At 34.0% G+C, this 12914-nt stretch overlaps 1 protein-coding gene across 1 annotated transcript in view; it reads left to right on the forward strand.

The window, feature by feature from the left end:
• The window catches only part of LOC125241555 (neuroligin-4, Y-linked-like), a 44885-nt gene that overhangs the window by 13342 nt on the left and 18629 nt on the right, over positions 1-12914 (forward strand). The gene's annotated exons all lie outside the window — the stretch shown is intronic.

Here is a 12914-nt window from a genome sequence, read left to right on the forward strand (position 1 = left end):
CCCATTCTAAGTAAGTGACCGAACCAGCGAAGTCTGTGGGCTTTCGTTTCGCCGATGATATTGGGTTCGGCCACTAACTCCTCGATCTCGGCATTTTTCCGGATCCTCCAGGTGCCATCGTCTCTCTGAATAGGTCCCAGGATCTTGCGCAAGATCCTGGGACGGTACGAGACTGAAAAGTTTAATTATATCACTACTTATTGTATACAATACTTTTTCTATGAGTCATCATCTTCATCATCAATGGACGAACAATATCATCATTCAAGTTAAAATTAATATTAATAGCGTCGTTCACCGCTGTATCAACATCGAATTTCCTGACAACCAATTTTTTGTAAAAACTGTCTCTGATTGGTCGATAACGCAGTAGATAAAAAAAAATGTGTTTCAGATGCAAAAAAAATTGCTAGGTATCGCAAATTAGTACTGACCTTGTATGAAGTTCTATTTTTTTAAATTACAGTTACAACTTAAGTTAAATATCCAACACTGAAAAGTCAGCACTTATGTTTTAGTCTGTGGTGTCCTAATTGACAGATTAAAGTCGACGAGTAGAAAAAAGCAAATAAAGCACGATGTCACAGTATAGTAAAGAGTACTATCGTACAGTATGGCCACTCTCGCTCCCCGCTGTAAGTGTCGCCCACCCCCTCTCGGTTACCTCACAGTTACCACCTGTCAAAAACGCGAACAGTCGGCCTGTCATATTTCACTCATACAAGCATAGTACGCGTTCACCTACACGAGCTTAGACTATGTGCTAGGAACGCGCCTCTTTCATATATTTGATCGCCAGTGTCCGAGGTGTGACGATGTCAAAAAAACAGGGTTCTGAATTGCCTAATATGTATAGACATTAGGCAATCTAACTTTAAGCGTTCAGTTTTTCGAGTAAGCTTACTGGTTCAGTTAAGGTTAGGTACGTTGCTCGGCTATCAGCCAATTAATTTCCCGCTCAGTCAGGTACGCACAGGCCCTACAGTTTCAAGGATAAGTAATTAGGCCCTTTTAATAGGTGACTTACACAACCCGGATCCCATCTGAGAAGACTAAATAAACTTGCCAATGATGTTTCGCTCTCCGTGAGGAAACCGGACGAATCGCAATGTGAGGCCTATTAGTTATCCTTCGGGTTGGAAGGTCAGATGGCAGTCACTTTCGTAAAACCGTCAAATCTTGGGATCAGTTGTCAAAGCGGACCCCAGGTCCTTACAAGCCGTGGCGAACGCCGGGATAACGCAAGGGACGACAATGTTTCGTTCTCCGAATTTCGGTGTTTCTAGTAACTTTAAATCAAGCTGTTGGGTATTGCTACCCAATAGCCTGCCCTGCTATTCCGCGACACAGCGATGCCATGAGAGCTAACGATGAATAAATTTTCGATTATCCCTCGTTTTCCTTAAACTTTTTCTTTTGCAGTTGTTCAAGCGGTTAGTGTTTTCTAGTGGCCTTTTTAGTGGCTAGGGTTTATGACGAACGTGCACGTTTCTCTAAAGATTGTCAGTGATTCGTTTTAACGAGCGTAACTATATGGGAGTAAATGTATTGTGATGTATTCAATTTAAAAAAAAACACCTTGTTCTACCACAAATAAAATTAAGTATTTATTCATTTGAAACATTATTAAAGAGGCTTACTTTGGTGAAAAATCTGGAGGTATCGCTGGCGTGATAATACTTTTAAAAAAATTGTTTAGTTTTGTATGGCAATATAACACAAAATTAATATTCTATATTTGTCCTTACTACATGCACAATAGGTATACATAGGTGAGGCACGTCAAATGGACTGCCCAGAAAAAAATATCAAAGTAAGATCATATTTCGTTTCTTTTTTTTTTATTCCTAAACCTGAAGTTTTGGGAGCTGAAACATACTCGAAACCAATACAAACACAAATCAATAAAAAAAAACCAAGCCAAAACCGGCTGGGGGCAGATTCACTTAGCTTATCCTGGCATGGCCTTTCATAGATATAGCTTCAATAGATCCTGAAATACCTGTGAAAATAGCTAATTTTGGCACTGACCGGTAATCAAAAGTTTTAGGCCACTTCCAATTGTCCTAGCGTTATGAAATTTGGCACACAGGTCGTACCTTACCTCAGAGGTTCCGTGAACAAAGTTTCGGAACACAAAAATATAATGATTCAAAGGGCGAGAGAAGGTTTCAATAATCAATTACGTTGATTAAACGTTCCATTCGTCAATCATTTTATTTGGAAGTCTGCTGTTAGTTACTAATTAAGTACCTGTTTTTTTTTCTGTGCTTACGCTGAGTAAGGATGATTTCTTATATAGGATTTACAATCTTCATACTAAGAATCGTACCTCGATTTTTAGTGCCACCTATTAAGAGGCTACAGGAGCGAAAATGCTAAAATGGAAAGGAGCCTCCCTTTCAATTTGGGAATGTTAGTTAAATGTACTAATGTAATAACTAAATTTATTGAAAAAAATAGTCCCTACAGAACAACTCAGTTAAAAGATATTGCGAAAAAAATCTTTAAAATCGAGGTTCCGCTCTTGACTGTTTCTTCCTCCAAAACTTAATCAATCGTAACGAAATATGAGAATCTGAATAACAATGAAATAATCTGTGTCAGACCGTGTAGTTTTTTTGGCTAATTGTTACCAATTTTGAATACCACACGTTTTTTTTGCGCCATAATCAATAAAACCCTTTTTTGGAATTTTTCGACGGGCTCTAGCGTCTTTAAAAATAAGAATATCAAAAAAATCAAAACGGTACGACACAGATAAAAATAATCTGTGTTGAAAAAATCATTGGTCTATCGTCAAAAACCAGGGAGGAAATAGTCGAGAGCGTTTGTATGGAGAATTGACCCCTCCTGTATCGTCTTAAATACTATAATAACTACACCGATGATGCCTACAATTTTTTTTTCAAACAGTGTATTGATGTGATATCATGATATTAAAATAAATAAATACCTATGTCATTTGTTTTTATAAAGAATAAAAACACGCAAAAATATTTCCCGTATATATCATCCTTGCACCGAGTATTTGCAAATAGGCGTAATGGAGTTGTTGTAGAATGTAGCAGTTGTAGGTAGGAACACGGATCGCTCCAAGTTCATAACTAAGTACTTAACCTATTCAATTAATATAATATTTTTTTTTAATGTTTTCTGATAACGTCATTTAAACACATAAGTGTATCAACAACCTCGGTTCGATTAGAAAGTTGTTACAGGAAAATTTGAAACAATCTCGAAAGCGAAAAGTTATAACGAGTTGTAAATAAAATTCTCATATTGTAGCCCGCGGCCGTTTTACATCTTATGGTCCAAGTGATAGGAAAGCGACATTGATTTGGATTAAAGAAACATCGTAATGTTTGTTACACAGGTAATAACTAACAAGTGTCTACTAGGTACCTTATCACAGTTATCACTACTACATAAATACTGATATTGTTATATAGATGTTTAAAATACAAGAAATTAAATCAGACGAACATTTAAGAATCAAATGAAGTGCCTCACAATAATGGCACTCAAATAGTTATTTGTTATACAAGAGTGCAAAGTTGTATTTTAACGCCGAGTGTGGAATTGAAAAACGAGCAAGCGAAAGGATTCTATAGTTGAACCACGAGCGAAGCGAGTGGTTCGAGAATAGAATCCTGAGCTTGCGAGTTTTTCAACACACGAGAAGTAAAATACATTTGCACTCGTGTGTAACACAAAACTTTTCCCCTCACTATAGCGAGGAAACTACAACGCAAGAAACGCCTTAATCACTGCTTCCAGTAGTTACACAGGTGGTAAAACATCTTCATTACTAGATTTACTCACTTTTATCAATTTTAAAGCAGAAAATTTGCCTCTATTCAAGGTCAAATTACTTTACCCACTAGTGGATAAAATGCGTTTTTACCCGCTGGTATTAAAGGACAAAACACGTGTTTCCGAGCTAGTGAGGGGAAAAGTAAATTTATTGACGTATAACCTCCTGGATCCTGAAGGTATTAAATCTGGAAAAACTGTATTTTTTTGGGAAAAATCGATTTAATAAGTAACCAGTAACGTAGGAAAAATAGTAAAAAAAATCATAGTGTTTTCCCCTCGATTTTTCCTTATGGGCTCAGGCGAGTACATGGGGACTTTGTCCTCACTCGAGACACCAAACAAATAAAACAAAATACTACAGAAATCAACTTTAATTACATAAAAAAATATAAAAAATACTTATTATATGAAAACTATATTAATTCAGTCTGAAATAAACCGAAATTCTAGAATCTTGCATAATAAACACAAAAAAATACTTCTGTAGGTACTTAATAGTACAGGCAAAAATAAATATTCGGTTTGATATTAAACTCTTCTGGAATAAATTGTGTAGGTACTATTAGTATAATAGTACATAATATGTACATATTATGTAACAAAGGAACGTAAGTTGCATATTAAGCAAATTACTTGAATGAAAACTAAACTAGAAATTACAGTAACAATTTTCCTTACTAAATAAATAACATTTTATAGCTGACATTTCTTAGGACATTTTTATCTTATCTTAACATAATTATAGTTTAGTTTTAATTCAGTACCTAACTTTAATCTTCAGTTTTAGATTTCATAGGACATTTTTATCTTACCCTACAGATTAGCTTTAATTAAGTAACTTAAATTCTCAATCTTACATTAAATAGGACTTTTCTCTTACATTAAAATTTAGTTTTTAGTACATGTGTTTTTCGGTATCAGTGACTAGTGAAGATAATTATTTTGTATCTTAATTTTATTAACAATACAAAATAATAAGACTCACAAAATTGACTGTTGATTGGTATGGAAATCAGTATACATACATAACAGTTTCTCTGAATAGTTAGACACGGATACCCAAAGAAGTAGTACCAAATGCTCTAGCTATAATTTAAAGCATGTGGTTCTACTCTTCTTCCAGTTTGAAGGCATCCTTGTTTGCTTTTCAGTCATCATAGGCATATGCCGAACCGTTTTGCTGATGAAGTCTAAATGAAGAAGATGCATGTGCAATCTCAATCTTCGTCTCTTTATCTCTTGGAGCCAGTTCACCCTCAGAAACATCTTCATCACAGCTGACGGTGTTTAGCTCTAATACAATCTTATTCTATCTGATAACTTCTGATATATCTCTTCTTTCCTCTATTCCACAGTTTTTTAGCCTGAAAATCGGAATTAAAATGTAATCAACTTTTATGTGAAATAAAAAATCTTACATTATTGAGACCGGTTGTACTCATCCGAGAACATAACTTACTTGTTTAAATCCACTAGTACTCACACGAGTACATAAACTTCAGAGCTATATAAAACCAAAGTTTTTTAACTATATGGATGAAATTTACTTACTGACACATGAAATACATTATATATTTATAAATTAAAACCAAACAAAAATATATAATTAGACTTTCAGTGAGATAAATTCGGATTTACTTACCGCGGGACACCGTGTAGCCGGTAGTGACAGATGTCAAAGCCGCACTGATCGCTGATTGGCCATCTGAGGCTAGGTGTCTTTTTTATTTGGTTGACAGTTTCGTTCGGTAACGTTTTATGCCTACAAACTTGTTATGCTGCTTTGACATTTCACAGGAGATTTTTTTTTATCTTATGTCCTCAAGTGAGGACCGGGGGATCCAGGAGGTTAATCCTCAAGTAGCTAAAATAATTATAAATACAGGGTACACATACCTTAAGTAAGCTTAAAACAACTTCATCGCCGTTTCCGGTCTCAAAACAGTTCGTTTTTTATGTATAATAAGACCTACATTACTACACCGTGTCCAATAAGTTCGAATACACATCTTTAAACCTTGAATCTAAAGACATACGGATAACAGGCCATCAAATTCTAATATTAAATAAAAAAGTATGTTGTCGTTGACAAAATACTATCATTTTAAACGTCACAGATGTGCAGCATACTTTGTATCCATTATGAAACTGTTTCGTGAAACGATTATTAAAAAGTTTTGCAATGGCGACCGCCCAGGTGCTATTTTCAAGGCGTTAAAACCCCTTGGAATTAAACGCAATCTAGTTTATACTACCATCAAAAGGTATAAAGAGACCTCCTCGATAGAAGACAGGAAAAGATCCGGTCGGCCACGTTCAGTTAGAACTGATTCAGTAGTGAAGGTTGTAAGAGAGCGTCTTCGGAGGAAAAAGCACCGGTCTATTCGAAAATTAGCTGCTGATCTGAAAATATCAAGAGGATCGGTACACAATATTTTAAGGGTGGATCTTGGATGCTATGCTTATAAAAAACGCAAAGTTCATGGCATTTCCGACGCTACCAAGAAAAAGAGAGAACAAAGATGTAACACAATACTTTCTTGGCACGCAGGTGACGAGTTTGTTTTTTCTGACGAGAAACTGTTTGTGTTAGAACAGCCTCATAATTCCCAAAATGACCGATTGTGGGCACCACGGATAGAAGACATTCCGGACAGCCAGAAAAATGTTCCTAGGTTCCAGAGCTCTCCATCGGTCATGGTGTGGGGTGCAGTATGTAAACGGGGTAAACTACCTTTAGTATTTATCAATAAAGGCGTTAAAATTAACGCACTTTACTATAAAACCGAGGTTTTGGAGAAAATTGTTGGTCCGAATATGAAATGTATGTTTGGAGATGAATATTATGTGTTCCAACAAGACGGAGCTCCTTCACATACAGCAAATGCTGTTCAAGATTGGTGTAAGGCAAATTTGACGGATTTTTTGCCCAAACATGAATGGCCACCCAGTTCTCCAGACTTGAACGTATTGGATTATTTTGTATGGTCGTACATGCTTTCGAAACTACAAGATTATAAAATAATAAACCTGGATCATTTCAAAAAGGTTATCGAGCGTATTTGGGATGAAATGCCAATGGAAATGGTGCGTGCTGCGTGTGACTCGTTCGAGAAGCGTTTGAGGCTGTTAAAAAAAGTTAAAGGTGGAGTAATTCCGAAACATTTGTTGTAAATATTGTATATAAGTGTGCCATTTATAAAATATAATTTTAGTTACAGTAACTATTCGTACTTTTATTTAATTCAATATTGAAACTGTATTTGAACTTATTGGACACGGTGTATATGTAGAGGCCGGGAAACGAAGGGTTGCAGACCATGTAGATATAACTCATATATACCTATTTTTAGAAATACGGAATAAATAGAAGTACGCAGCCGGCAACCCCGTTTCTCATCGAAATAATAACAGCGATTTTCTTAATAGTGCAAACAAAAAAAGTCTATTTCACATATACAAACAAAATAAGTCGTTAAATGTGTTCACATTCTTTGTATAATATCTATTAATTCTCTCCACGCGTCGCACAGGGTAGGTATTTACACTATTTACAGACCCGGTTGGAAGTGTCATGTAATGCATTTTGTGTCTATTTAAAATACAAACATACAACTCTTTTTAAAATACAAATGCCCGTGATATACACAATGTTTACCAAATTTTAGATTAAATGTATTGGAATACCTACATGCTGACATTTCGAATATTCGTCCACCATCTTGTAATTTTTGACAGATCGTGGAAGGCCCCACCCTGGGCGGCAAAATAGCTCATTACGTATAAGTATGCAGGCATGTAATAACACTGTTTACGAGTGAGTGTATGGTTCTCATTCATTATGATTCTCCGTAGCCAACTATTATATTCAAGAATAAAACTTCATACAAGTTTTATACTAATTTGCGCAACCTGGCAAATTTCTGCACCTGAAACACATTTTTTTTATCTGTTTCAGTCTATTTAATTAACCAATAAACTTGATGGAAGGAATCTTAAATGAAAGCCTTTTAGGATTACCACTGTAAATGAATTATTAATGAGCTTTTAATTCTTAGTATTTTGGTACATTGTTTGAAGGAGGTACTACAATAATAATAATTAATACTCAGAGTTTCCTGAAAAATATATAATATTAAGATTTTCACGAACGGCGGTCACCAAAGGAACTGAGAAAGACAATGAACAATTTTACTTTACAAAATAATTCTGTCCACAGTTTAAAGCAACATAAGAGTTACATGACTTACAATGTATACAATACATAGACTAAGGTAGACCGATTTTATTTTAAGCGGTATCTAAATAACCAAATGTAATCCTGTACACACTCGTAAGAAGTATGATACTGAAAGAGACAAATATAGCTGTACTCGATCTGAGTACCGCGTCACCGTTTTAGCTACGAAATTTGACGCACAGATTATAATCCAGTAACTTTATACATTTGTAGCAAATTTAGTCTACTTTAAAAACGTTCTAAGGAACCTTTTTCAAAAACTAGTCCTTTAGGGTTATAATCGCCAACATTAGAAAAATAAACGATTATTTCGTGGTTTTTTTGATTTTTGACAAAGTTGCGTTCGGCGCTCTAGGTCCCAAACAAGGTATTAATATCCTTGCCTCGATATAATACAAAAATCATTTAAGAAGTTTATAAACTTAGTTATCATTTTTCATTTTCATTTTCATTTTTCATTCAGGTAAAAATACTACTACTATAGTAATCTCTTTAACACTGGTCACACGTGCGAGAGGGACACCAGCCCCAACTGTGGCCACCAGCCCCTCTCATGTGGACACACTTTTACTAGTCTAATAAGAACGCCTTTCTGCACCGGTGATAAAGTTCAATTTAGTATGGCAAAAAAAGTGTGAGCTCAGTCCCTATGACTCAATTAAAAATTGGCTAAAAGTAATCGGAAAACAAGCAAAAAGGGTAGAATATATTTCTATAAGTTATTTCATTGGATTACATTACAAAATGAATGTATTATACATTATAATACTCGTTGTAATTGTATAGATTTAAATAAATAATGTTATTAGTTCAAATGAATGACCGTCAAGGAACAAAAACTATTGAGTCGCTATTAGACCGTTTTCACATTATCCGATCCGATAACGGATGTGTAAATAAAAAGTCGAAAAGTCTATTTGCTAAAATACTATTTGTAAAAATACTATATTGTAAAAGTACTAAGGTAAAAAAAAAAACTATTTGCTATGTATTTTATATTTCAATAGGCAGGCTTTTGTACCCATATTACAGTACTTTCAATATGTGCTATCCTATAATTAAATTCGAACACTCGCGTAGACACTTCTAATATTATTTGAATGGCGTTACATTAAATCTCCTTTTGAAAATAATCTTTAAATAATATCCTACTATCAGATCAGAGCCACTAATATTTAATTTAAAACAAATGCCTATAATAAATAAATCCGATTAACCTTTGAGTTGTCTGCTGTCGAATTTAATTATTTTCATAGAAAATATTTTAATTTGTTTTTGTCCAGCTCGAGATTCTTGGAAGCCTTGTAAATTTTTCTTTGTGATAACAAGATATGACATTTATTTCAGGAAATTTACACATACATACATTACATACATTTATTGTAATAAACGGAGTACAAGTGACCAAGATAAAGATGATACAGTAGGGTATTCTTAAAGTTTATGTAATGAAGAAGTAAAATTGCGGCCTTTTTTAGGTATATATTTCTATTTATGGAATAAATTGGAAATATCTAATATATACCTACATACTTATTATATATTGGTAGCGGCTCCATTCGTTCAATATTCGTTCGCAATTCATTTTGACATATAAGTCATTTGAGCATATTATGACAAAAGGTACGAGTATTTTGATAAAAAGTTTTTAGTGTGTCGCAGTTCCATTTGCAATTTTGATACTTAGGTCTGTATACACTAAGTTGTTTATGGCATGAACGATTTTTTTCCTAAGCAGATAAGAAGTTAACGTTATTAGCATCAACAAGAATGTTCTAAATGCAATTTAGACCCAGATTTTTAAAACATTTTTGTTATGAATTGTGCGTCCTTGTATTTAATGTCATTGCAGTAGCTTGTACTCATCAACTTATAATATAAATAAAAAATTAAAATTTGAATTTAAAAAGCTGTAATATCTTATGCGACACTGAGATTTGAACCCGTGACCTGTGGGATTATTCGGTGGGAAACGTCTGTTTTTAATTTACCTAAAATATTACTTATGTAGAAATAGGCATGTAATGAGGAGGTACATTCAAAGGATATGACAGATGGCGCCACCCTATTATTCATTAGCCCAAAATCTTAAACAAGTCTGCAAAAAATCAGAACTATCGGATTTGACGCATACGGCCTCCTTTCAGGCGACAAAGTTACTGTACTATTAGACATATGTCATTATTACTAGTGACTACTAGTGATGTGCAGTCTTCATCGTGAATAAAAGTTGACACCCATTATTGAATAAAAGTAGTTGGGCATTTTCGCGAAAAAAGATTTAAAAACCTTTTTTGTTCTAAATTAGAAAAACATAAAATTTATCTACCTTAAAAAATTTTTTTCGGTGATTTTTCTCGTGAAAATGCCCAAATCCATAATTTGCTGATACATAAAGCGCATTAAATGTATAATTCAAAGAGTTCAATTCTTGTATCCCTTCCGGTAGCAGCTATCTTCGAAGGGTGCTGAAAATGTCCTGAAGTATGGCGTCGCAATCCATTCTTGAGGTTTTTTAATCCTTTGTTTTAAGGAGTATTGGATGGATGGATGGATGGATGACTGGATGGCAACCTGTTTATAAATAAAAATATGAGTATGTGAAAATGTAATATGCACATAACTGTAGTAATAGATGTACCGTCCCCAACAATAGGTAGATAAAAAAAATTGACTGTGTTAATGTTAAAGCAAGTATTTACCGTGAAGGACCTTAAATCTTCTGATTTACTTTTATATTCATTTTTTACTTAGGTACTTTGTTTATCGATATGTTGATAAGTCATTTTGTCAACCTCTAGTTCCTGTGAGAAATTATTCTAGGCCTAATAATTAAGTATATACACAATATTGGGACATGATATTAAATATGTGTGTCGCAGATATAAATAATGATCTTAACAAACATTAATATACATATGTAGTTAATTTGTAAATAGAATTGTCGCTCACGCGTGAAAACTAACAATTTATAAATATATTTATTAGATGCGTGTATCTCATTAAGTGAAATGTAAATTTCTTTTGAGATTAATGAAACTCTTTAACGACATGATCAAAACATTCTGGTCTTAACGATTACCGGTGAAACGACGAATTATTATTTATTAATTTATTTAATCGTATGGCTATAAACTGGTCGCTTACTAACAAAATATTATCAACTTAAGGACGACAATTGTATATCTAGCTTCTTCACCCAACGGGCTGCGTTCACATCAGGGCTGAGCAAGTCCAGGGAATGGCCTGTGTATTTCCTGTTTGGGCAGTCGTGAGTTATGTGTTGTATTGTCTGGACAAAGGCTCCGCAGTCACATGCCGGAGAGTTTCTCCAGCCACACTTAAACATGTAGTCTCCAGAGCCCAATTATTACTATTATTTTGTTCTTTGGAAACCGTATTTCGTTTTTTACCACCCCGTACCACACAGGTAAGAAAACTTTGTAAAGCATTCCTTATAAGTATACACCTCACAACAAATCGACGTCATGTACATCATAAAGTACATCTAAATAATGAAATTCTATTATCTTTGCTCGCATATATTTGAACTTCGAAATTCTATGAACATTCAATACTCAATACTCAATACTCAAATCTTTATTGCAAATAAGGACAAATCCATGCAGTAGTGGATACACAGTATCAATAGAATCTTAAGCTAAACTAAACCAAATAGGTATGTAGGAATATTCATCTCAAAAAGGTATTAATAAAATTCACATTATAACATTAAACAATTCATAGTGTAAAATTTAAAACGATGCGATAAAATGATGAATAAGAATAAAAATTAGAACATAGATATGATAAAATTACAATACAAAAATTGACAATACAAAAATTACGAGTATAATATGACGTTTTAACTATAAAACTCCCGTGAGACTCATACATATTTAAAAATATTTTAAGCGGGTTACTCACGTATTAAGTCGATATAGCGTTCGACATGTTTCGGTCCATTTTCGTGGACCTTTTTTTTAAATATTATATGACGTTTACTACAAAATTTCTGTAAACTTAATTTAGTAGGTATGACGTTGCATAATGTTTGCAGTAAATTACTGATCGAAAAATAATTAAAATACATAGTTCCTTAACGATTACGCGGAAAAAGAATGTCTGGATTAATTTTTCTCTCGTGTTGAAGTTACATTATGTATATCGGTAATAGTTGATTTCAAGAAGTTTGTACATTGTTAATGTACACATTAACTGGTGAAATAGTAGGTCAATCCGACCCTTTTAGGTCGAGGTTATTTCATCTGACCCTTCCTGGGACAGTTCATCCCGAATCTAAATGACCGTAGCGACGACGAAAAAGAATACAAAGACGTCTATCGTCCATTTTCTTAACAAACGAAGCAATTTACGAGACAAAAACTTGGCGCCACTCTCAAATGAAAATAATTTAATACGAAAGATGACTGGATCTAATTAGGTAGTTTAAGACTGACAATTACTGTAATATTGGCAGAGTAAATTAGCTAATTACTTACTTAGGTACAAGTTTTTTTACCAGTGTTTTTTTTTTGTGTTTCACCTAATTTACCTATCTGCATGCCAACTTTGAACTTTCTAGGTAATAGGAACTTTATAGGTAATATAAGTGCTAAATTTGACACGTTTATGTGGAATTTTATTTTTTGAGTTGTGACACGGTGCTGCACGCCAGTTCTGTTACTTGAACTTGGCACATTACCGCGTGTCTATATTATTAATCTAGTGTGTGGAATTGAAACATGAGCTAGCGAAAGGATTCTAATATTAAATTTGGACCGGCTAGCGAATGGATCCTCCAAATTAAGTCCTGGAGTACACAATTTATAAACATCTATTTTGAATTAAAGGA

Source organism: Leguminivora glycinivorella, chromosome Z (assembly GCF_023078275.1).
Source record: "Leguminivora glycinivorella isolate SPB_JAAS2020 chromosome Z, LegGlyc_1.1, whole genome shotgun sequence".
Taxonomy (NCBI): Eukaryota; Metazoa; Arthropoda; class Insecta; order Lepidoptera; family Tortricidae; genus Leguminivora; species Leguminivora glycinivorella.